Source organism: Teleopsis dalmanni, chromosome 2 (assembly GCF_002237135.1).
Source record: "Teleopsis dalmanni isolate 2A chromosome 2, ASM223713v2, whole genome shotgun sequence".
Classification (NCBI taxonomy): domain Eukaryota; kingdom Metazoa; phylum Arthropoda; class Insecta; order Diptera; family Diopsidae; genus Teleopsis; species Teleopsis dalmanni.
Window position 1 is genome coordinate 145,793,395 of NC_051847.1, and position 23,868 is coordinate 145,817,262.

General features: G+C 29.0%; 1 protein-coding gene across 1 annotated transcript in view; it reads left to right on the forward strand.

Annotated features, from left to right (window-relative positions):
- Positions 1-23,868, forward strand: part of LOC119685136 (extracellular sulfatase SULF-1 homolog) — a 163,110-nt gene that overhangs the window by 21,837 nt on the left and 117,405 nt on the right. The window contains exon 2 of the mRNA XM_038099344.1: positions 2,778-2,914. The gene's annotated coding sequence lies outside the window, so the exon portion shown is untranslated. The remainder of the gene's footprint in view (positions 1-2,777; positions 2,915-23,868) is intronic.

Here is a 23,868-nt window from a genome sequence, read left to right on the forward strand (position 1 = left end):
TTATTGCTTTAACTATAAATTTTCTAATGTTAATTTTTTTTGCCGAGAGTGACGCGTCTTTATGACGAAAAGAAACTATTTAAAAGTTTGACGGATTCAAATAGCAAAGAAAAGACAAAGATAAAAATTTTAGTTAATTTATTAAAATTAGGCTGATCATACAACGCTGTTTCGAGTATTGCCAAGTACTCCTTATCAGTGGAAGAACTAGGAAATATTTGAATTTCTTTTTAATTAGTTAATAGTATATAGATACGTTAATTATATATATAATTTGTATATCATTTGTATATATATAATTTGTATATTATTTATATATATATAATTTGTATATATATAATTTGTATATAATTTGTTTGGACTGCAAGTGCCAGGCTTAGAATTCGTAATTTTTCTCAAAGAAAATGATTCAAAACTTATGTCACATGTCATTCAAGTAAATAAATAAAAACGAAATTTTGCACGACTTTAAACAACAACAAAATAGTTCTCTATAGGTGTCAAATAAACTGATAAATATCATGAATCTAATAAAATCTTTCTTCATTATTATATTTTTTCATGTACTTATTTATTGGATAATGTATATATAGTATACAGCTGAACTGCTTTGCTATAACTTTTATGTTTATAGCGACTCAAATACTAATAATTAATACTAACTAAAATTAAACTCATTGAAAAATAACTAAAACTAAAATTGAACTCATTGAAAAATAAAGAAAATAAATTTAATACTTTACTATTGCGTGCAGAAAACTTAAAAATACATTCTGCGCAACTTAACGTATCTATGAAATACTATTACTATATATACTATATAATACTTGTTAATCGCAGAAAAAAAGCTTTAAATAAGTTATTTTTCTCATTTGGGCACTTAGCAAATATTTTACTTTCAAATATATTAAGATACAAATTTTGCTAGTGCACTTTAAGGTATTTACAAAACCGATTCATTACTATAAAAATGGAAAATCTTATTTTGGAATAATATTAAGTGTTTAAAAAGACGGCATGTGGAAACTATAACCGGTCAACTTAAAATTTTATTGATGAATACGTAATGTAATGTAATTTTAATATTACCTTCTCTAAAAATAGTATCCAGTAACAAAAAACGTGTTAATAGGCAGTAATAGTTAAGATAAATGAAGTAGTGTTTTTGACCAAAGGCAAAATTTATGATCCAGTTTTCTTGATGCTCCCAGCCTACTAAAGTTAACTAACCTCTATAATTCAGCAATTCAGTCATAATGCATAACAAGCCTGAAAAGTAGTCGAAGTAATAATGTTTCCTAAACCAGAAAACGATCCTTACATTGTATTATTATGCCGGTTCGCTACTACCTCAAATATATTAATTATTCAAAATTTTAATCTCAAAATAATGATACTCATTATTGAAACTAAAAAGTTGTGATATTTGTGTGAAAGTTATAGGATGATTTTATTGATATAATTTCTTTTATAAACTTTACGCAAGAAAGCGTTCATTAGGTTTGTCTAGATTTTTGCAATGCATTGCAGAAAACCTCGTAGACCCTTAAAAACTTAAGTATATTTTATAGAATGCAACCTACAATATGTCTTATATGTGGTTAATCGATTGAGATTTAAATATAGCTCGCAAATAAATTGGAGAATTAGGAAGTTTGGCTGACCATACAATACTTGATACACAGTTGTATGGTATGCCAAATTTTAATAAATTAATCAAATTGTTGTTGTTGCTTTTTCATTTACTGTTCGAACCCCTCTAACCTTTTTCATTTTTTAATGCATTTGTTTATAATTCAATATCGAAGTATTTGCTATAGAAGAGAATATTTATGGTAAAAATAGCGTCAATCGGTGCAGGAATGGATATAGTTGTCTTACAAACTGATATTTCAGATTTATCTTGTGCTGTATTATATGTACAACTATTCACAACAAAAGCTCTTTTAACTTAAATAGCTATGGAAATACATAATTGGTGAACAAAAAATGTAAAACAGCTGTTATTAGCATTATTATATATATATTATACTTTATATATGTTATTATATATCATGTATTATTATTATATATCATTATCATGTAAGTAAGACCTTAATGAAGATTAAAGATTCTGTGTATAGGTTAGCCAAGATTATTGGTAAAAATAAAGCTAATATTTTTATTTGTTTTTTAGTAGATCTTTCTCTCTCTTTCCCTATTCCTGTTTCATGAACTATGATCTTTCTCTCTCGCTCCCTATTCCTGTTTCATGAACTATGCATATCGGTGGTTTGCACGTAGCATGCAAGATTTAAAACAAATATGCCATAGTAAATTTTATTTATTTAAATGCAGGCTAAATTTAACACTGCGGAAAAGCAGCTGCTTCAACTGTGAGTTTCTCTTCTTTGGTATTTTTGGTTAAACGGTTTTGGCGCCTTGGTAACAAACCATTTCAGGGCTAAAAAGAATCTTCCACATAGCATGTTGGTTGCTTTTTATATTTATCCTTTCTTTTTCAATAGCTACGAATAAGTATATATTCGAGTTTTGTTTTTAGTGAAAGGGCAAAGGAGCAAATGCTTAAATTTTAGTGGTTTTCGTTTTGTATGCGCTAAATAATAATAAGAAGAGGAAGTGTTGGATGTATGTGCTAGAATTGTTTTTAACAGATTTTTTCCACTTTCGATTATTCCTTTAATATTTTTTATATTTGCTTTATTTTTTACGGAATAAAAATTTATATATATAGTATACTTGTGTGAATTATTTTCTTAAATATTTATTTTTTACAGCTATTCTGGCTGAAAAGGTGCAGTAAAGCAAACAATTTTGATTGTAAGAACGTGTTTTTTTAAACTGATTTGGTTAAGCACAAATTGTTAAATACAATTTAAAAAAGGAGAGTAGTGGGAAAACTAAGGAATAAAAGGTATGTACATATTTATGACCCACAATAATATTAAGAATTTCTTAAAACTATTTGTATATAAAATATTATTATTATGAAATTATTATTATTATGTATAAAATCTGAAAAAAATCTATTCTTAAATATTTGCATTGTTAAAAATGGCCTCATAAACACATAATAATAATTGAGTTTTATATAAATCATATTTAATCACTTAATTTAATTAGTAAGAATCCATAATAAAATAGGAGCATACTCGACTTTTATACTTTTCATGTGAACCTAAGATAAAACGTTAAGTCTATCATTTTACCTAACTAGAAATAGAAAGAGTTTTTACTTTATTTCATGTATTTTATCAATGGATTAATCAAAGTTCAATACACGTTTCAAGCAGCTTGATGAAAATTGTCTAAGGCAAAAATATTTATCTATTCATTCATAGGAAGTTTGCTAAAAACTTGAATTTAGCAACTCTTAAACTAAATATTTTTCATTAACCTTTAAAAATTAAAAGTCTTAAACTTCTTACCGGTTATTGCCTAAAACCCAAAATGGGTTGAAAAATGGGTTGCAAATTTAAGTACAGCAGACCCAAATTAACCTAAAATCGTTGAAAAATGAAAAAAGAGAAAAAGTAGATTATTTTTATCGCACAGCGTTATTATCATTGGAAGGCCAAAGTATGCCTGAGATCTATTGTTTTAAGTTCTAATTAATGAAAATACGTAATAAAAATTGTTATTTGATTTGAGGCGACATATTTGCCATTAAATGCGTTGATAAAAAAAAATAATTTGTATTCGATTCAACATCATGGGTTTTTATATTTCCAAAGCTCAACTTTTGAAATATTTTATTAATCGCTGATGTTGAGTACACGTCTTATCAAATTCAGAGCTATGTTCTGAATTGTATGATGAGGATGTTGAGAGTTGAAATTAATAGATCGTCCAGTATTTGTAGGTTTTTGATACCAATTTATTTTAAGATTATTGTTATGTCTATGGTATGGTACATGGTATGGTAATGTACTATGGCACATTAAGACGAATGACATCCTCGAGGATCTCATGATAGATGATATTTCCAAAGCTCAACTTTTGAAATATTTTATTAATCTTCTGAATGGTATGCCTTATCAAATTTAATAGTGTGTTAAGAATCTTAACTCAAGATATTTGAAGGATATGCCTTCCAATCACAGTTTCCTCATCAATTATTACGAGTTGTAGATTTTTTACTTAATATATAACTATAAGCTATAATAATACATTGCAGCACAAAAGATCAATCATTGTTGCAGTGCTCCGCTTCGTTGGGAACTGGTATCCTGTTTATTCCTATAATGATACATAAAATCTATTCTGCAATTATTGATTAATATAAATAAATTATTAATTTTTTCTTTTAAGATTAATTAGTAAAAAAAATTTATATGCGAAAGATTTTTCTTATTTCCAAAGCTTAAATCAATTCATCTTCTTATTTGTAATAAATTTTCTTTAAAATTTTTTTGGGAAAAAAGTGTAATTTTGGGAAAATTTTTCAACAATACGAGACTGCTTAACGTAAATAATTAATATTCTTTAGGCCAAGCCATTAATTGTCAGATTACTCAATTAGAAAAATCCTAATCAAACTGTCAATACACGGAGAAAATGAACTTGAAATCCTAATTAAATGCCAAAAATAAATGAAAATGATTTCTGAAACAATAAATAAAAAAGTCTTCAAATAAATTACAAAGGCAGCTTTTGCAAATAATTGAAATACTTAACATTTTATGCAAAAACGATACTTTGTTAACCCCCAAGGGGCAAGTGTAGTGTAAATAAATAACATAAACATTTATATGAGATCGTTTGTATTTGAGTTACATTTATGCATATTTGTATAATGATTTTTAAATTGAAATGTTTTTGCTGACATTTTGATTGACAATTGGCATAAAGAAATTAAAATACATTTAACGAGCTTACAATGTTAATATGGCAAGAGGCGAACTGGGATATCTGCAGATATGATGAATTGTTGACTTTGACAAAGTGCAGATTACTTAACATTTGACACCAAATACAAGCGAATAGTTGAACAGTTGAGCATTAAAGTATGTACTATAAACTAACACAAAGATTCATGCTAGCAAAAATGAATAAATAATAAAAATAGATAAATTGCAAAATGTAGCAGATAGTCTGGAGAGCAGTCATTGAGTGATATGCAAATATTTATCTTTCAATTTCTATGTTGAAAATATGTCAATAGTTTGTGTTGCAATTTTGTTATACTTTGGCAACATACGAGTGCAGACAAATATGTGAACAGATATACACATATAAAAAATCATATATAAATATATATATATATACATATATATATGAATACTTTATTTTATAGTTCAATTACAATTTATTATTTATTCATATAATTTTTATTAATATAACACATTTAGGCAATATATGCCAGCAGCCATTGTATATATAGTAGTATATATACTGGTATAGTTACACATTTATAAAACAAAGTCCATTAAATCCAGACACACCTCAGCAGTTACTACCCGTATTATTGTTTGAAACTACAACCATTGATTGGCAGTCATTTGGCTGCCAACTCTGGAGGCATTGTTTCCTCGTTTGCTTCAGATTTTACTTGGTTGTAGAAAAATTCATTTGTAACGATTTTATATGGCATGAACGTGCACAATTTAAAATACAATTTAAACAAAAAATAATTTCATTTCTGAACAGTTTTCGTTGTCTACTGAAAAAGTATCATTTTATTTTACCAAACAATTTTTTTTGCCACATAGAGAAAAAAAATCATTTCAAACCGTGGAATAATAGAAAATTGTTTGTCATTTGTTACAGCCAGTACATATCCACACAATATGGGAGTTGTGTTGTATAACTAAAAGAGTAAAACACTTGTAAATTATATATGTATGTATATGTACATATTACAATAGAACATACATATAACATATGAACAAAAATATTTCCTGCAATTGTAATTTAGCCAATTTAGTGTGACGAAAGGTAGATGGCTAGTTGTTCAGCTATTACTTAGATTCACTTGACTAGTTAGAGTTAACAACTGAAAATTGTTGTGAAATATAAGAGACAAACTATTTAACTTTTTAAATTAAAAAACCAAAATCAATGTTAAATTAATTATAATTTTTAAGATTTTAATGTAAATATATTTCAATAACATTACAAAATACATATTATTATATTATGTTGACGCTAGTGGAGTCAGTGCACTTGAGCACTTTTACTCTTTATTACCTACGCCTTCACTAGATTATTGTTTATCATTTCATCAGACTAAGCAACTTCAGATCTGCATACCTCGGCGTAACCATTCTGAGATTTCGATAACGCAGTGTTGGTAACCTTGTCAGATTTAGTAAATAATTTCATGGCTCTATCCTTTATGTATTTTTTGATCGGATCTATCATGAGATCCTCGAGGATGCCATTCGTCCTAATGTACCATGGTCGGATCTATCATGAGATCCTCGAGGATGTCATTCGTCCTAATGTACCATGTACATTACCATACCATGTACCATACCATAGACATAACAATAATATTGAAATAAATTGGTATCAAAAACTTACAAATACTGGACGATCTATTAATTTCAAGTCTCAACACCCTCATCATACAATTCCGAACACAGCTCAGAATTTGATAAGATGTGAACTCAACATCAGCGATCCAATTATTCATAAGGATAATAAGAAAATTCTAGTTGACATCCTGCTCCAAAATTATTATCTCAAATGAGCCATATATTCTCTTCTAAAACAATGGAAATGGAAACAATAGTGCGACAATCAAATTTATGAAAATAATTAGAACAATTGTGATATAAAACATATATCGAAAGATATATCTGTATGTATATACTTATATAAATATGTATTTATAAATATCTGATTATGTTTAAAAATTGTATTGTATAGTATATATCTAAATTGTGACGTACTCATCCTTGGAAAATATCTTGAGTCTTCGCAAAAGTCAACCCGAACTTATCTTGTTTCATACTAAAAAATACCAATTTTATTTGTCGGTGCTTTGAATATTGTTTAGAATATTTATTTATTTTTTGTATTTTATGTTTACTTTATTTTTTGAATCTTATTTCTTGAAGATTTAAAATAAATATATAAAACTACTAACATATATATAAATATAAAATATATTATAAAAAAGTAATGGTTATTTGATTGGTTTTTACTTAAAATAGATATAATTGGGTTTGAAAGGATAGAAAGGTATGAGCTCTACGCTGCAAACCATCTGTAAGGAATTAAAAATAATAAAGAAAGTTTAGTTTTGGCTTATGGCGGTGCTGTCTGATCTTTAAAGACATGAATGTCTAGTCGTAAAGCAAGTTTTATATCTATTTTTATCAATTATTAATTTTATCTATTAAAATCAATCTTAAGTTCGTTACTTTGAAAATCATGTATTTAAAAAAAGAATAGTATCTATTCATTTTAATACACTTGTGCACATGGGACTACTTCAATTTCACATTGCATACAGCGCAAATTACACTGCACACTCTGTGTAATTCCGACTTTCCCGAAGAAAATCTTAAAATTTTCAATATGAAATATTTTCATTGCTTGATTCAAGATTCATAATCATGACGTGCAATTGAATTTTAAAAAAGTTTAAATTATCATAAATTTCTCGAATCAATGAATTCTGCACAATTGTGAAAGTCTGAAGTGAATGTCTGGTCAATATATGTCCGATAAGTATGAACGAATCGTGAAGCAATTTCCATGTATGTACCATAGATTGGCATATGTACGCGCTCGATTGTCTTTTCATATCGCAATTTAAACTTTAATTCACGCTGGCTGCTGACGGATGGATCTTTGGAGAGCAAACAAGATGTGCGGCCATTTGTACACTAATTATAATTGACTAATGTGAACGACTATAGATAGCAAAAAAATGTGTTTGACTCAAAATATTTGTATACGTATAACCAATTTAATTGATTCAACAAGTAACGAATTTTAATTTAAATAAAATAAATAAAAAATGTACTCGCAATATCGTACTGGCAGTCGCCACGTTTGCATGGGGCCATGGACAGAGATAGGTTATTGAGGAAGAGCAGATTTAAAAGTTTTGCGCGTAGACGAGACGAGTATTGCAAATTGAAATGCATGGAATGTAACAATTTATTTATTGCGCTACCATTTCATTTCGAATTTCCCTTAATTAACCTAATTGCAATATATACCAAATGGAGCTTAGACAGAAACGGTGTGGCTAAGCAGCTGCGCTTTGCAGTTTAATGAGTTCTTCATGGCTTTCGAAATATATACGTTTTTTTTTTGTTGTGTACGTTGTTAATGATTCTACCAACGAATTTTGAACAAAAACACATAATTAGATACTTTTTACATGGAGTCTTCCTCTTTAATTCACATTTAATTTATTTTATTTTTTAACAATAAATTTTTTCAACCTTTTTCTCTTAAAGGTTAACTTGAGATAACACTAAAAATACGCTAATGAAGTACGGAAACGGTTATAAAAGAAAAAAAAAAGATGAGGCTAAAATAAGCAGTAGAAACAAAATTAACACAAATTAATTGGTAGCACAGAACAATATTTTGGTTAGTAAACAATTTTTGTTTGGCATCCAAATAACTTGAATGATGAATGGCTTTTCTGGTTTGCATTCTAACACGATAGTTCTAAATTTATTATGCACAGACAACAACAACAACAACAACATAAATACTAACAACAAACGCAATGTAAAAGAAACCAAAACCCCATTATGGTTAACTTTTTGTTTGTTTTAACTGCTTAAACAGTTACTTTTAACCCAATAACAATTCTACGGGCTACCTAATAACCTTTTAATATCGCCTTTGGTATTTTTATTTCATGAAAGAGTTTTGTGGCATTTATTCCTATTCATTATAAGAATAAGCTTTAATTGAAGATTATTGTTCTGTGGAGCATAAAATATTACTTTCTTTTGTTTACAGCCGTAGGAACATTACTTACCGTTTAATGAATTGCCTATATACCATGTTAAGGAATTTATAAACTATTTGTTAGCATTAATAAAATATGTATAAATGTACATAAACTTCAAATAAAATTTTGTGTTTGTATATTGGCTAAAATACTAAGTTTAATAAAAAAAATGTAATCACTGAAAGAAAGGTTTTATAGAAGAAGTTATCTACAAACTATACTAAAAACATAAATACCTCCTACTCTAAGCAGTTCCTCAATAAAACAATTATCTATAATTGTTGTTTATATATGGTCATTAATTTATGCGCTATTTGATTTTGATAAAAAATTCTTTAAATTCATTGATTTCAACTATATATATTTTTATAATAATAATGATAAGAAAATAAAGTTAAACACTTTAACTACGTTTAATGTAGGAAATGCAACGAGCCGGATGCAAAGAAAACCCTGTAGCATCTACTGTGTAAGTGCCAGGTTATCCGAGAACTCGACAAAAATACTTGGGGGCTTTCAGTTTTACCGGACTGGAGCACATACCTGAGATTTCTGTTGAAATCATAATAAAATACATTTTTGCTAAAAAATCTTATCTGGTATCTGGACTCTTATCTGGTATCGCAATGCACCTTAATGGTCTACGCGTGTTTTTTGGTCTGCCAGCATAGCCTATGTAAATTGAACTATTTGCATCATTCTTACGAACAAAAAAATTCAGAAACGCAGTTTTTCGTCTTCCCGACATTAAACGATGTTATAGGCTATGTTATTCCCACAGCACGAGTTATCAATTGTAATTTTATTGTAATTTTACATGTTAGTCTCAATTGATTCTTTTTACTTGCTCAAGTTGAACTAATCAAACTTAAGTTGAAATAACAACCTAATCTTACAGAAAAATCTAAAAACTTAAATTACAATTAAACTGTAATTTGTACAAAATCAAGTTAATATAAAATTCATAAATTGCAGTACTACAAATGGATATTGATTTTGTGAATAATTCTTTACAAAAAAAAAAATAAAAAATACAAAAATGGAAAACAAAATTAAGATAAAATTATATTTTGCTGTGTGAACGTGTTTTTATTAAAAGAAATTTATAATTAAAATTACAATTACTGTAGTAATGGAATATATTGACCCATTTCGCAAAAAAAAAAATATTTTTAAAGTATCCAGTAGAAATATTCTGTTTTAAGAATATAGAATAGTAGAATAGTAATAACTTCGTAATATGGTAACAAATGATACAAACTGACGTTCCAATTTATTACCTAGATTGAACAGTAAAGCGTGTATAGTAGAATTCTTAAAGTTCCAAAACGACTCATCTAAAGTCCTAATTGTCGAGCGGCTCATTAAGAGCAATTTCTGTCTGCCGCAAAAGTACAGGACATATACTTCTCTCTGGTTACAGTTCAGGCAGTAAATATTATGAGGGATTCGTATTCTGGTCATATGCTTTCCCATAGGCTAGAAGTTAGTTATTAAAACTGATAGTCTGGAGAGATCCTGGTTCTGTATTTTAGCGATGGTGTTTGTTTGAGATTTTATCCAGACCGTGGTTTCCTATTAATTTTACCGGTTATGCCTATTTACACAATCAACTGATTTATTTTTATAAGTTTGGCTAACAACACTCAAAAAGAATTAAATTTTAATTTAATTGAAATAGTTTTGATTTTATATTTAAATAAATAAATATTTAAAAAACTAAATTTCGCTTAGTAATTATTTTGTAGTATCGATATGTTTTAAAAACTAATTTTTTTTAATTATAAATTAGCTTAAGTTATTATTAAGAATTTTGAGAACATTTTGAAATAATATTGATTATACAAATTGAGTATAATTATGTCAGAACGTTCTACTAATTTTTTAATTTGTATCATTAAAAGTACGTGTTATATAAAGTAATGGGGACTTAAGACTAAAACGTTTGATTTCAATAAATTAAAGGTATTTATATTTATGATCATAAAGTGACATTTTAATTATCTTACACATTGTTATAAAGCTTTTCTTTCGCCTTTAAATGATGGATTCATAGATGCAATCATTACACCTTATATGAATTTAACTACGCTAAGCACTAACATACGTGATACTAAGCAGCCCGATTTCCAATAGAGGATAGATTGATAGATGCAATCATTACACATTAAATGAATCAGCTACCCACGAAAAAGTGTACTCAATATATGATTTTGTTTCACTGATATACTAAGCTTCCTGATTTCTGCAAAAAAAGATTCATAGATTCAATCATTCCACCTGCTTTCATCACCCTTTTCTCAAAATGTTAAGAGTACATATTTTATTCATCAATGTAGAATCAGAAAATCGAACTTATATAAAATATTTATCTGTTTATAGGTAGTCTTTAAACCTTGCTTCCATTTTGTGTATTTAATTAGTTTCTTTGCGTTCCTTACACTAATCTTTGTGTCTCCGATCATTTATCCGACTGCAGAAGTCTCTTCTTAAGCATTGTTCTCCAGCTTCTTGTCTGTAATTAATTGTAATGTATCTATGAATTTTCAAACAAATTTCAATATTTTTATTTTAGTTTCCTTCGAACTGCGAGAACAATTCTTAACATTTTCACATTATATGCACAATTTTCTGAAATGAAAAAAAATTGTTCATAAATCATGATACTCATAACTTCCGTCTCCGAAAAGCAAAAAATTGTAATAAATTCTTTATTGACCCAAAAAAAAACCGGGCAACCAATTTTGAACATGACTTTGCAGTTGTGATTGAATTTGGCGCACATGTCAAACCCACCATTCGGTGCTTTACTAAGGCAACCTTAGTAAAGCTGTGAAAAAACGCTGGAAAAAACTGACATTCGGTTTTTCTGTGTAAAATGACACAACAAATATCTTTTTTAGATGAACAAGAGTGTTGCCAAAAGCGCACCCACATGCTGGCCACACTTACCACACCAACAAGAATCTTACACAATTCGTTCCAATAAGCCTGCATACTTGTATATAGTAAACCAAAAAAAAAAAAAATATTTAATATGCTATGCAATTTTTTAGATTAAAAAAATAATAAATAAAAAAAATTTTAAATTGAAACTTGAAACTTTTTTAATGATTTCTATGTTGAAGTACTGCTGCTCTTTGCTGCTCTGCCGCAAGAGACTCTTTAAGTACCGCTTATAGCGCAATACAAGTATTATTTGCTTATTTTATGGTCATGAGCTATTTAAGTTTTTTTACTCCCCTACTCTGTCGAGTGTATCTTTATAGTTTTATTGATACTAGTGCTTCTTCCTACTCGTATTTGTTTATAATATGTTTACACACGTACTTATGTTGTATGATGCATGGTTACGGTTTTGGGTTTTGGTTTGGTATCAACGAGCAAGTGTCTAGTTGAAAGTGATAGAATACTCTTATCACTGATTGTGTGACAATGTTTATTTTTCAAGTTATACATATCTAAATATGTATGTATATAAGTATGTATATAAAGTTTACGAGTTATTTCTCATTCCTACATACCTAAGGGCAAGGCTAAAGTGCTTGAATAAAAATAGTTTTTGATTAGAAAAACTGATAATCTTTACTATGAACTTCATGTTGTCATAAAAAAAATTATGTTACCAATGACAAAGATATTAAATGTTAGTTAATATACAAAACAACAGGGTTATATAACTAGAAACTGAATATTTTCTATATTTATGTGTATTATGTGCATAAACTAAATTTAAATTCACAAAACTTTGATTTTTAATGGATTTTTTAAATTTAAAACAGTCAATAATATAAACAAATATATGGATATAAATTTAATGTAAGGTGCATTATTCTCCAACATAAGACCTTTCCGAAATTAATTTAAATTATCCCAAATATATGTATGTAAGTTATAGGTAATCTGCATTACTCTCCAAAATAAGACCTTTTCAAAATCATTTTAAATCATGCCTGAATTATAATATTCTATAATAAAATTAAATACATGTATGTAAATTATATTTAAGCTGCATTACTCTCCAGCATAAGACCTTTCCCAAATTAATTTAAACCATCCATAAAAAATAATAATCAACAATCAAATAAATTTATGTAAGTTATGTGGAAGGTGCATTATTCTCCAACATAAAACCTTTATGAAATTAATTTAAATCAGTTCTAAATAAAAATAGTCAAAGATGTTATCAAATATGTTATATGTACTTAAATTAACTCAAAGCGGGTGTCTTTCTGAGGATGAGGAGGAAAATGTTATTCATCTCATGCTTCAGTGCCCATATTTAGCTAAAAGAAAATTAAAAATCTTCGGGTCCACTTTTCTTATCAAGCTGTCATCCTGCAATTTTAGGGATTTAGCCAAATTTATAGAATTGTGAGATTGGTTTACTTTTACTTAATGGGGGAGTCGTTGCCTTTTTCGGCGTTGGTCGTATACTGGCCTAGTCTATGTACGAATCAACGCTATTACTGTGGTACCACAATGGGCCATTATTTGAACTCAAGTGCGCTTTCTTGGATATAATGCCTCCACTCCAACCTAATCTATATGAAATTCATTTAAATCATCTCTGAACAATTACTAGAAATTCAGAACTTTAAATTTGCTATTTTTGTCACATATCCTAGCAGTGGCGTAACTACATTTTTTAGGCCTGTAAGCAAACTCTAACTAAGGGGCCCCTACCAACATACTAAGGGGCCCCTCTTTACACGAAAAAATGTAAAAAGGGTATATAAGGTTTGTCAAGATTTTCGTAACGCATTAAAGGAAACTTCGAAAATACCATTAAGTATACATATATCAGTATACTTTTACAGTTCAAACTACTCTCTCAGCTTTTGAACTCTTCGAATAAAACTTTATACACATACTTTTCGGGAGCGCACCCTGTTCACCATTTGATTTGATTGAAATTGGACGTCTATTTCTTGTAGCTGTGATATAAACTTAACAATCGGATATGAGGTTTCTCCGTTTTTAATAAAGGTATTTAAATGGAATATGGTGTATACAGTACTGATATTTGCAAAAGACAACGTACAAAATTATGGGTTTTAATTTAGATATAGCTTCCATATAAACTCTCGATCAAGACACATATTTTTCTTAAAAAAACTTTTTTATTTCATAAATAGGTTTAATATTTTATTTGAAGTACATACATTAAGACCGAAAAGTTTTCGGAAATTCTCATTTAAAATTCGCGCGCTGTATATTTTTCGATATTTTAAGTTTATGTAGTTTGGCAGCAATTAAGGACAATTACTATGCCAAAAATGAGCGCGATCTGTCAGACAGTTCGTTTACGGCAGCTGTTGAAACCAGTTCACCTCAGTAGGGCGTTGCGAAAAAAACAATGGAAAAAAATATTGAACAAAGAGTTTGCATCAAATTTTGTGTTTCGAACGAAATTTCGTGTGCAGAATCGTTGCGAATGCTACAAAAGGCTTATGGGGAATCAGTTTTATCGAAAACTCAAGTTTATGAGTGGTACAAAGCCTTCCAGGACGGTCGTACGACCGTCGAAGACATTTCGCAACGCACTACTGAGGTGAACTGGTTTCAACAGCTGCCGTAAACGAACTGTCTGACAGATCGAGCTCATTTTTGGCATAGTAATTAAGGACAGTGCTGCCAAACTACATAAACTTAAAATATCGAAAAATATACAGCGCGCGAATTTTAAATGAGAATTTCCGAAAACTTTTCAGTCTTAATGTACATATTATGTACTTTAAATTTAAAATTTACGTATCTTTTATAAAATGCAATATGAAGTTATTCCAACAAAAAACGTTTCGTCCCACTTTTGAGAATTTATTAAAAAGAAATACAATGAATACAAAAATTTATAGTGGGGCCCCCTAAATTCGGGGGCCCGAAAGCGTTGCTTCCAGTTGCTTCCCTGTAGTTACGCCACTGTATCCTAGTTTTCCAAATTTCTGTTCATATATTTAATATTCCTACGAAATTCGTTTACATACTATTTACATATACTATCATCTTATTTGATATGTTTACTTTAGAATATATGTCATATGTAAGTTGCAGCAAAACTAAAGCTGCAAACTTGTCCACCTGTCACAAAGTTTCAAGAAGAGTAACGTTGATTTGTTTATGAGCTTTTGTATTAATTTGGCGATGTCCTTTCGATTTGTAAGTATATCGAATTTGTGGTTTTATTGTGTTGAACTTCATAAGCATACATCAACAAGAAAACCCGCAAGGACTTGAGTCCTTATTATTTATGTACACCTTTATAAATGTTTTTGTTTCCTTTTCATGTCAGCTCCTCTTAGAATTTACGTAAATATTTGTTTACCACTTGGTTTCTGCCTTGGTTTATCTAAAGTTTTGACAGATTTCGTATAATTTATGCCAAATTATATTGTTCACAATTAGTGTAGTTGACAACATTTTTAGGTTCCCTTTTCCTTTTTAGAGTATTAGGGTTAGCGTAAATTACATTCCAACTAATGTTATTTCATTCTATCACTATTGCATTATCTGGCTGAGAGATAACTATTTTTTTACTAAACGTGTGCTTTTACCTTTAAAATATTGTTGAAGCGATATAAAGTTGCTTTGTAGTTATTTTATTTTACCGCAAATAATAATTGTAAATTATTACCTGCAAATTAAAAAACTATGCCCATTTGTCTTCATAATCTTTTCCTTATACTAAAACCACATTTTTGGAAGGATTTCTAAAATGGCAGTAAGACTAAGAGCGTAAAGGTACATTGTGCTTTCAATACTATTTTGATAATTTTATTACAAATTTTTAACTCCTTTTGAAAAATCGAATAATATTTGGAAGAGATGAGAAGCTGATATTTAAGCTACTTACAAAGTCGAATGCGAAAAATTTTATCTCGGTCTAAAGAGAGTTGTACAAAAGCATAAAAAATGTTTCATGGTGTCGTTGTGCTTCAAAGAGGATGTTGTCGGTGCCAAGACTAAAGAAATTTTTGGTGCAAGTGGTGTATATAGTTCTGCGGAGCTATGTCCCACTATATAATCTATTTTTTCGAATATTCTTTCATGATTGATTTCTGGTAATAGATTCATATTGCGTTCTTTCGACATGAAATATTTCAAACCAGGTAGCTCGATACATTTAATAATAAATAATTTAAAAAAAATTGAATAATGTAACTTATCTAAAAGAAATGTAACACAGTGCAACATTGTTATCTTAGCACATATAAATTCTCCGCAGAAGTAAATATTAATAATATGTAAGACATATTTGACTAATAGCAAGCCAATTTGCAAAACTAGAAATATTTTATGCTTCATTACGCAAACTTATTTTCCTTATACGAGGGCGGTTTGATAAGTCAGTGACTTTTTGAATTGCCCGCGCAGTTACTCCAAATGCAACAGTGCTGACGTCAGCTGTAATCTACCAGTAGGCAACTTTCTAATTTTGAACAAGCTACGTCGTTCAGTTGGAGTTTGATAGCCGTTCAAAGCAGACAACCTCGTGAATTTTTACGAAAATGGAAAAAAGTGAATTTCGTGTACTTAATCATATTACTGGCCAAAATCCACGAATTGGGATACGAACTGCTACCCCATCCAGCATATTCTCCAGATTTAGCCCACTGCGACTATTTTCTGTTTCCAAACCTAAAGAAATGGCTGGGCGGTAAGAGATTTGAGTCGAATGAAGGAGTTATTACCGAAACAAACGCGTGTTTTGAGAGCTTTTAGAAAACCTATTATTTGGAGGGAATAAGAAAATTAGAAAAACGCTGGACTAAATGTATAGAGCTGAAATGTGATTATGTAGAAAAATAAAATGTTTATTTACCGAAAAAAAAATTGTTTTATTCAAAAAGTCACTGACTTATCAAATCGCCCTCGTATTACAATTGATTAGAGCATACCTTCAGAGCAAAATTTAAACAGATAATTAATAGTTATCACTGTAGTTGCTTTCCGTGAACTTTATTAAATGAGATTCACTTTATGAATTCATGAACTATGATTCTGTATAGATTCTATTATTCATGTTTGAATAATAGAACATTTGACTTACTACGAAAGAGTCAATAAATGATTTTCATTTAAGTAAAATTGTGAAGTTTGGTACTTTAAACGTTTGAATTTGTGTTTGATATTTATGGGGTATATGTTTTAAATTTTTTTTTTGGGATGTATACTTATATGTGTACATATATTTAGAGTAAAAATATTTTCCTTTATCTTGAAGAATATTTTGAGTACTGTTTTATAAAGCGAATTTGTTCCCGTTGTTTGATTTAATCAAACTTTCTGATTCTCTAAATTTCTATATATACGAATACGAATATCTATTCGTTATAGCACTAATTTACTTTACGAGTTTAAAATGAGTCAGAATAACTTCAAAACTGATATAAAAAAATTATAATTGTTTTCTTCTTACAGTCATTGTTCATGAAAGTTTGCAGTAAATCTATGATATGAGTTATAGTTTTTTCAGACGAGACATAAACAATGGATCAAACGTCTTTAAAACAAAGTCATTGCAATTCCCATTAAAATTTCTTCTAAACAACTGAAGCATTCATTCGCAGAAAGATAAATTACATATATAAAATTCTTTGTGCTGTTAATGACTTCAATAAAAGTTCGTACATGACCTTGCACTCAAATATCGCCTCAATTATTGCGAATTCTGCGGTTTTTGCAATGAAGTCTTATGAATGCAATTATTATTTGAACGTTTAAAAGTAAAGTAAAGTATAAATAAATTTATTTACATCTCATAAAGTTGTTGAAAATTCATATATCATGTGTAAAATCTAACATTTATGAATGTCTAAATATATAAAAATTCTTAACTTAAAAATTTTAATATTTCATTTTAAGATTCTGCCGCAGAAAATTATAATAAAAATTAAACAAAATAAGTTTCTATATAAATTTTGTTAATATAATGAATTTTTAATGCTTCCATTAATTATAATTACTACCGAAATAATGAAAATTATCATTTCAGCTATAAATTTATTGTTACAAGTTTGTTGCTATATATGTACATACATGCATACATAATATATTGCTCTTAGATTAGACTTTAGTGTTCTAGTCTAAAATTTGAATGGAATTTGTATATATGGGCTATAAGCAATATGTGTGGCGGTTTATCTGTTGTTTGGAGAGGTGAATTTATTTTTTTTATATTAGTATATTTTGCTAGAAGCATGTGTTTATTTCTATTTGTTTGTATAAGGCGCCCTGATTATGATATGAAAATGATATAAGGTTTTACAGTAATAGCTCTAAAAGAAAATATAACTCTTAGAAGTTAAAGATAAAAGAACTCAAGTAGATTGGTTGATATCAATGACGGAAATTTATATACATATAAATTTCAATGCCCAAGCAAACTATAAGCAGTTGAGATTCTAAATGAACTAAAAATGATGCTATGAGAGTGAAGTATGATAACTGCTATATCTTTAAGTTATTAGATTGTAAATTAAATTTGTTTTACGATCCGCATTTAAACTTTGTTTATAATGTATATATTGTAATATAGATATTTTGGTGTTACCGTAGCTCCTATGAAATCAAATCCTATCATAGTTCCAAGTGCCCAACTTAAATTCTGATTCTGTGGAGATCATTTAACAAATAACAGCACTGTTGTTTCTGAATATCCATTATTAAGATTGTTTTATCGTACGCATTCTTTTTAATATGGTAACACTCAAAAACTTTATTATTTATCGAAAGACAGATTGTGTGTTTATATTTGTACTTATTTTTTAAAAATAATCATATAAAAACTAAAGCTTAAGTAATATTTATTAACTCTGAACATTTTTTTTTAAAAAAAAATGTGTACAGAGCGCATTTTTCGGTCTATATAATCAAATGAGCCATCAAAATGAAACATTTTCTCAGATTCTTAAGAACCTGAGATTTTTCATCCTGACAACGGACACAACAGTTGTTCTGGTATCTTTTCTACGAGCGCCGGTAAAAATTTACTACAGGGAATACTACAGGTTAGGCTGAGTTTGGCCCCATCTTCTCCTACAGCCAAATGCCCTGTTAGAACGGATATTAACATAAATTCTTCTGATTTCTGTTCTCAGAACTCCGTTAGGAAATCGATTATTTTTATAGAAGATTTTGATTTCGCAATGTAACTGACTTATGCAGCCAGTGGGTTAATAATACATATATCCTAAAAAACTTTATGGGTAAATTAAAGAGCTGGTGACATAAATAGTTTAAATAAAGAAAATAAAAAACGTCTCTTATTTTCAAAAGTTCGCGAAGCAAGTCCGAAAAGTGTTCGGTTTCAACAGGATGGTGCCGCATATTACACTCTCTCACTGGATTGTCAATAATAAAACTTTAATATTTTTTTATTAAACTCTATATTTCGACTCGCCTTGAGAGTCATCATCAGGATTACGATTATAAAGTTAATATTATTAAAACTGCATAAACATCTTTCTCTTTGTTCTATTGTCTATACTATATAGTATAGTTTTTCATATATTTTTTGAAAGAAATTATTTAAATAAGCTTTACGATGATGAAGCAAAACTTTTAAATGCCATATTAAAGACTTTGTGTAAAACAAACGTAACTTAATTCGGAATGATTTGTTTTGTCAAGGTGCAAGAGCATAACTTGCCATTGGCAGTACAACTTTTAAACTTTTGATTTTACACAGAGATTATTTGCTAGAGCACATATTCGCATAACTACACAAACGTGTGTAAATTTCGTTAAGCACAAAGTAAACGAACTATTTCATTTGCTAAAAAAAAAGTAAACAAATAAAAACCGAAAAAGAAAAAATGATGAAATTCTTTTAAACTAAAAAGACAACCCGTCTTTCATAAACAACCGCCAACAAGTAAAACGGTTCCGTAGAGAGAATAAATAATGACTGAAAGATGAAGCGCAAATGGCTTATGACCCTGACACGGTCATAGAACACTTAACGAGAAAGGCATAAACCTATTAAAATTACAGTAAAAAACCAACTAAAATCAAGCATCAGAAACAAAAATTTTTTTCTTATGTAATTCACCGTAAACATTTTGTTTACATTTCGTATAAATATGTAAGGTAAAAAGACTGTGGGAGCAATGTAAACATATTTCTAGTGAATGCTGTTATGAAGCATTAACATAACTTAGTGCTAGGGAACAGCATGAAAAACATGATTTTATGTTAAAAAACAGTGATTTTTAGTTAACACATTGATTTGTTGACAGCTCGTTAAAGTGGAAATCTTTCACAGAGATCAGTACATAACAGATATGCCATATATCGCACTACTTCATGTACGCGAAATAATTCGAAAGCAATGATGGCAATATTATGAATTATTATTGCTAAAAAATAAAGGAGATTTATTTGTTTTGAAAATTGCTTAACAGTGCAAAATCTTCAGTTCGAAAGAAAGGGTACGGAAAATTTGTACCTTTATTAGCACATGGGTGATGCACAACTATACTGAGTATATGTTTAAGATTTATGCAGTGTATTTGTACATCGGATATACTATTGCTACACTTATAATAAACTATTTGTTTGTAATAGCTACCCTCAAGTTATAGACCAACTGCTGTTGCCAACGGTAGCTAACAAGTCAAAACCTAGTGCTTGCCTTTTTAATGCTTCTCCATTCCACAATGTACATATGTATTATTAGTTTGTTTATCTGTTTATCAATCTGCTTGTCTGCTTATTTGCTTGTCTTTTTATGGCAGTGATAATATTACCTCATTAAGTTTTTACTAACAACTTCTCGGATATCATCACAGAAGTGCCATCATCATTCATAAAAAGTTTTTCATGCAATTCTATTGTTTGCATATTATTTTATGGCACTTGTTTTTGTGGGTAATAAAATAGGCTTTTCTGTGTCACACAATCATAAGTGCATGTGCTACTTGTACCTGCTAACCTTAGAACAACTCAAAAATATACAAATGCCTTAATGACGTCTATTATTGTCTTATTGAACAAACAATTTTTTAAATATTTATGTGTAGTCGCACTATTGTGAAGCAGGTCGTAAACTAGAGAAGGAAGTAAAATAGAACCATTGTGTCGGCTGGTTAGGGTTACGATTTATAACCTAGTTGCGTTTGAAAGTTTAGTGAGTACACAGTAGAGGATTACCCATTACCCATTATTTTATATCAAGATTAACAAAAAAAAATTATAAAAAAGAATTTAATACATGCAATAAAATTTTTAATTCAGACTGCTTATTATATTATAAAATAAATATTTTAGATATATATTTATAGTATATTAGTTCAGATCATAAGTTATAAACAATAGTTCATGATACTATGAACTGTAATAACCGTACCGTTGTCGGGTTACTGACTTGTCTCGAACTGTATCGAAGTAGCGTATCACAATTACAATATAGAACAGAAAAATATAGCATATCTATAAACAATGTCCAACAGAAATTATATAAGATAGATAAGGACACCAAAACTAGTTTCATCTTAAAACTAAAAACTACATTTATTTATATTTGTTAAAATAAATATGAACAACAGGTTGCTTCAAAATTAAGTGTTTAGTTAAATTAAAAAGAATCTTATTATTAAAATTTTGGTATCGTCAAAAATATTGTCGTTTTATCACTCAGGGTGTAAATAGGGTATGATAACCATGTCTTAAGTTATACTATAGTTCGAAACTATGAATGTTTCTACTCTCATGTCTTTTTTAAGCATCCTGAGCGACGTTAGCGACCTAAAGAGGGATATGGTAACCAATTCTTAGAGGTCTGTAAGTCACGAGTAATGAGAGAGGGTGAATGAATATTCAAAGTAGCAACTAAAAGCGGGCATCTTGTTTGCAATAAGTAATTTGCAATATAAATGTGCTTATCTAAGCCTATTTTGAACAAATCTTTGTAGACACTTCAGCTAAAATATCTACCATTTGTTTTGCTGATCAAAGGATTGACATTCATATATCGCTTTAACAGCAAATAACAACTGGTGATAATAATTATCGCCATTTTAAGGTAATAACACTAATACATTAAGGAAACGATCAAAAAACTGGTTTTAGAAATATGTAAACCATAGTTTAGTTTTGAAAAATGGCTAAAATAATTGACGATGTTTTTGCACAGAGTTTGTGTAAGAGCTTTACAAGAACCCATTTAGAAAGATTTATTTGAAATTCGAAAGAGGGACTACTTAAAGTAAGTAACCTATCTCTTTTATGTGATGCAGAATTATACTGTTTGGTAATAGTGTAATTCTTTTCACCCCGTAAATAATTGGCTATGTATGCTCAAGTCAAAACTAAGTTCCAAAACCTAACTATTTCATAAATCAATGTTACATCAGAGGAAATAAATGAAGATAAGAATATGTGTTTTTGTCATAAACAACTACAAAAGAATTCATAAAAGATATTAGACCTAGACCTAGAAAGGTCTAGAAGAAGAAAACAAATTGCTCTCGTTGTATTGTAAAGAAGATATTCAAACTTCGTTTTTAAAGAAACGTCAAACAGAGGCGAATAAAATAACTTTGATAAGTATCTTAACAAAATCTTATAGCTCATAGCAGCTTATTATAGGTATTCACTATTTGAAAACACTAAATGTCAAAGTATTTTATTAATGAATATAGAGAAAAGTTTTAAAAAAAGCTATTCAATGTTCGAAAACACTCAATGCAAAAACATTCTATCGGTCGATATACAGAAAAATTGTAAAGAAATCTTTGATCCCCTGAAAAGGAAATGATCATACCATCTTAAACAAGCTTATTATGTTATTTTAATACCTTGTTTTAATAATTAAGCTACTTAATATAAAAATAAAAGTAATTACTAAGGTAAATTTTTTCTTGCCGATAATGGCGTGTCTTTTTATGACGAAAGAAACTATTTAAAAGTTAGACCGATTCGAATAGCAAAGAAAGGCAAAGACAAAAATTTTTTATTTAATTTATTGAAATTTGGCTGACCATACAACGCTGTTTCGAGTATTGCCAAGTACTCTTCATCAGTGGTCTTTGGGAATAATCGAATTTTATTCAATTAGTTTATAGTCCGTATATAATTTGTTTAGACTGCAAGTGCCAGGCTTAGAACTCGTGCCTGTCAAATTAGAAGCGATGACTAATAGTGTTTATCCACAAAAAGCCAAGGCTGCACAAACTTTCAATGCTCAAGTTCCAGGTTTTATTGTCACTTATTTTAATTTAATTAGTGACAACAACCAAAGCACTTGCCGTGCTTTAAATTAGAACGAGCTTATAAACTACAGCTTTATTTGGAAACACAAGTTCAACAATTTGAAAGTTAATCTTTGAGCTTGCCTATTTTTGTTTCAAAGCTATTCTTTTTGTAGAGACATCTGATATGCATATTTTTTTAACTTACTATATGTAAAGCGCCTTTTTTGGGTGCAATTTTACAAAGAAGCTATGCAAATGTTTCTCTACAAGTTCGCTAATCGCGTTAAGGAAAAGCTGAACAATATTATTGTTCATATTTCCTATAATTCTAATTTTTAAGGTAAATTTTTTTTCTTTTTTTTGCCGATAATGGCGTGTCTTTTTATGACGAAAGAAACTATTTAAAAGTTAGACCGATTCGAATAGCAAAGAAAGGCAAAACAAAAATTTTTTATTTAATTTATTGAAATTTGGCTGACCATACAACGCTGTTTCGAGTATTGCCAAGTACTCTTCATCAGTGGTCTTTGGAAATAATCGAATTTTTATTTAATTAGTTTATAGTCCGTATATAATTTGTTTGGACTGCAAGTGCCAGGCTTAGAACTCGTGCCTGTCAAATTAGAAGCGATGACTAATCGTCTTTATCCACAAGAAGCCAAGGCTGCACAAACATTCAATGCTCAAGTTCCAGGTTTTATTGACACTTATTTTTATTTAATTAGTGACACCAACCAAAGCACT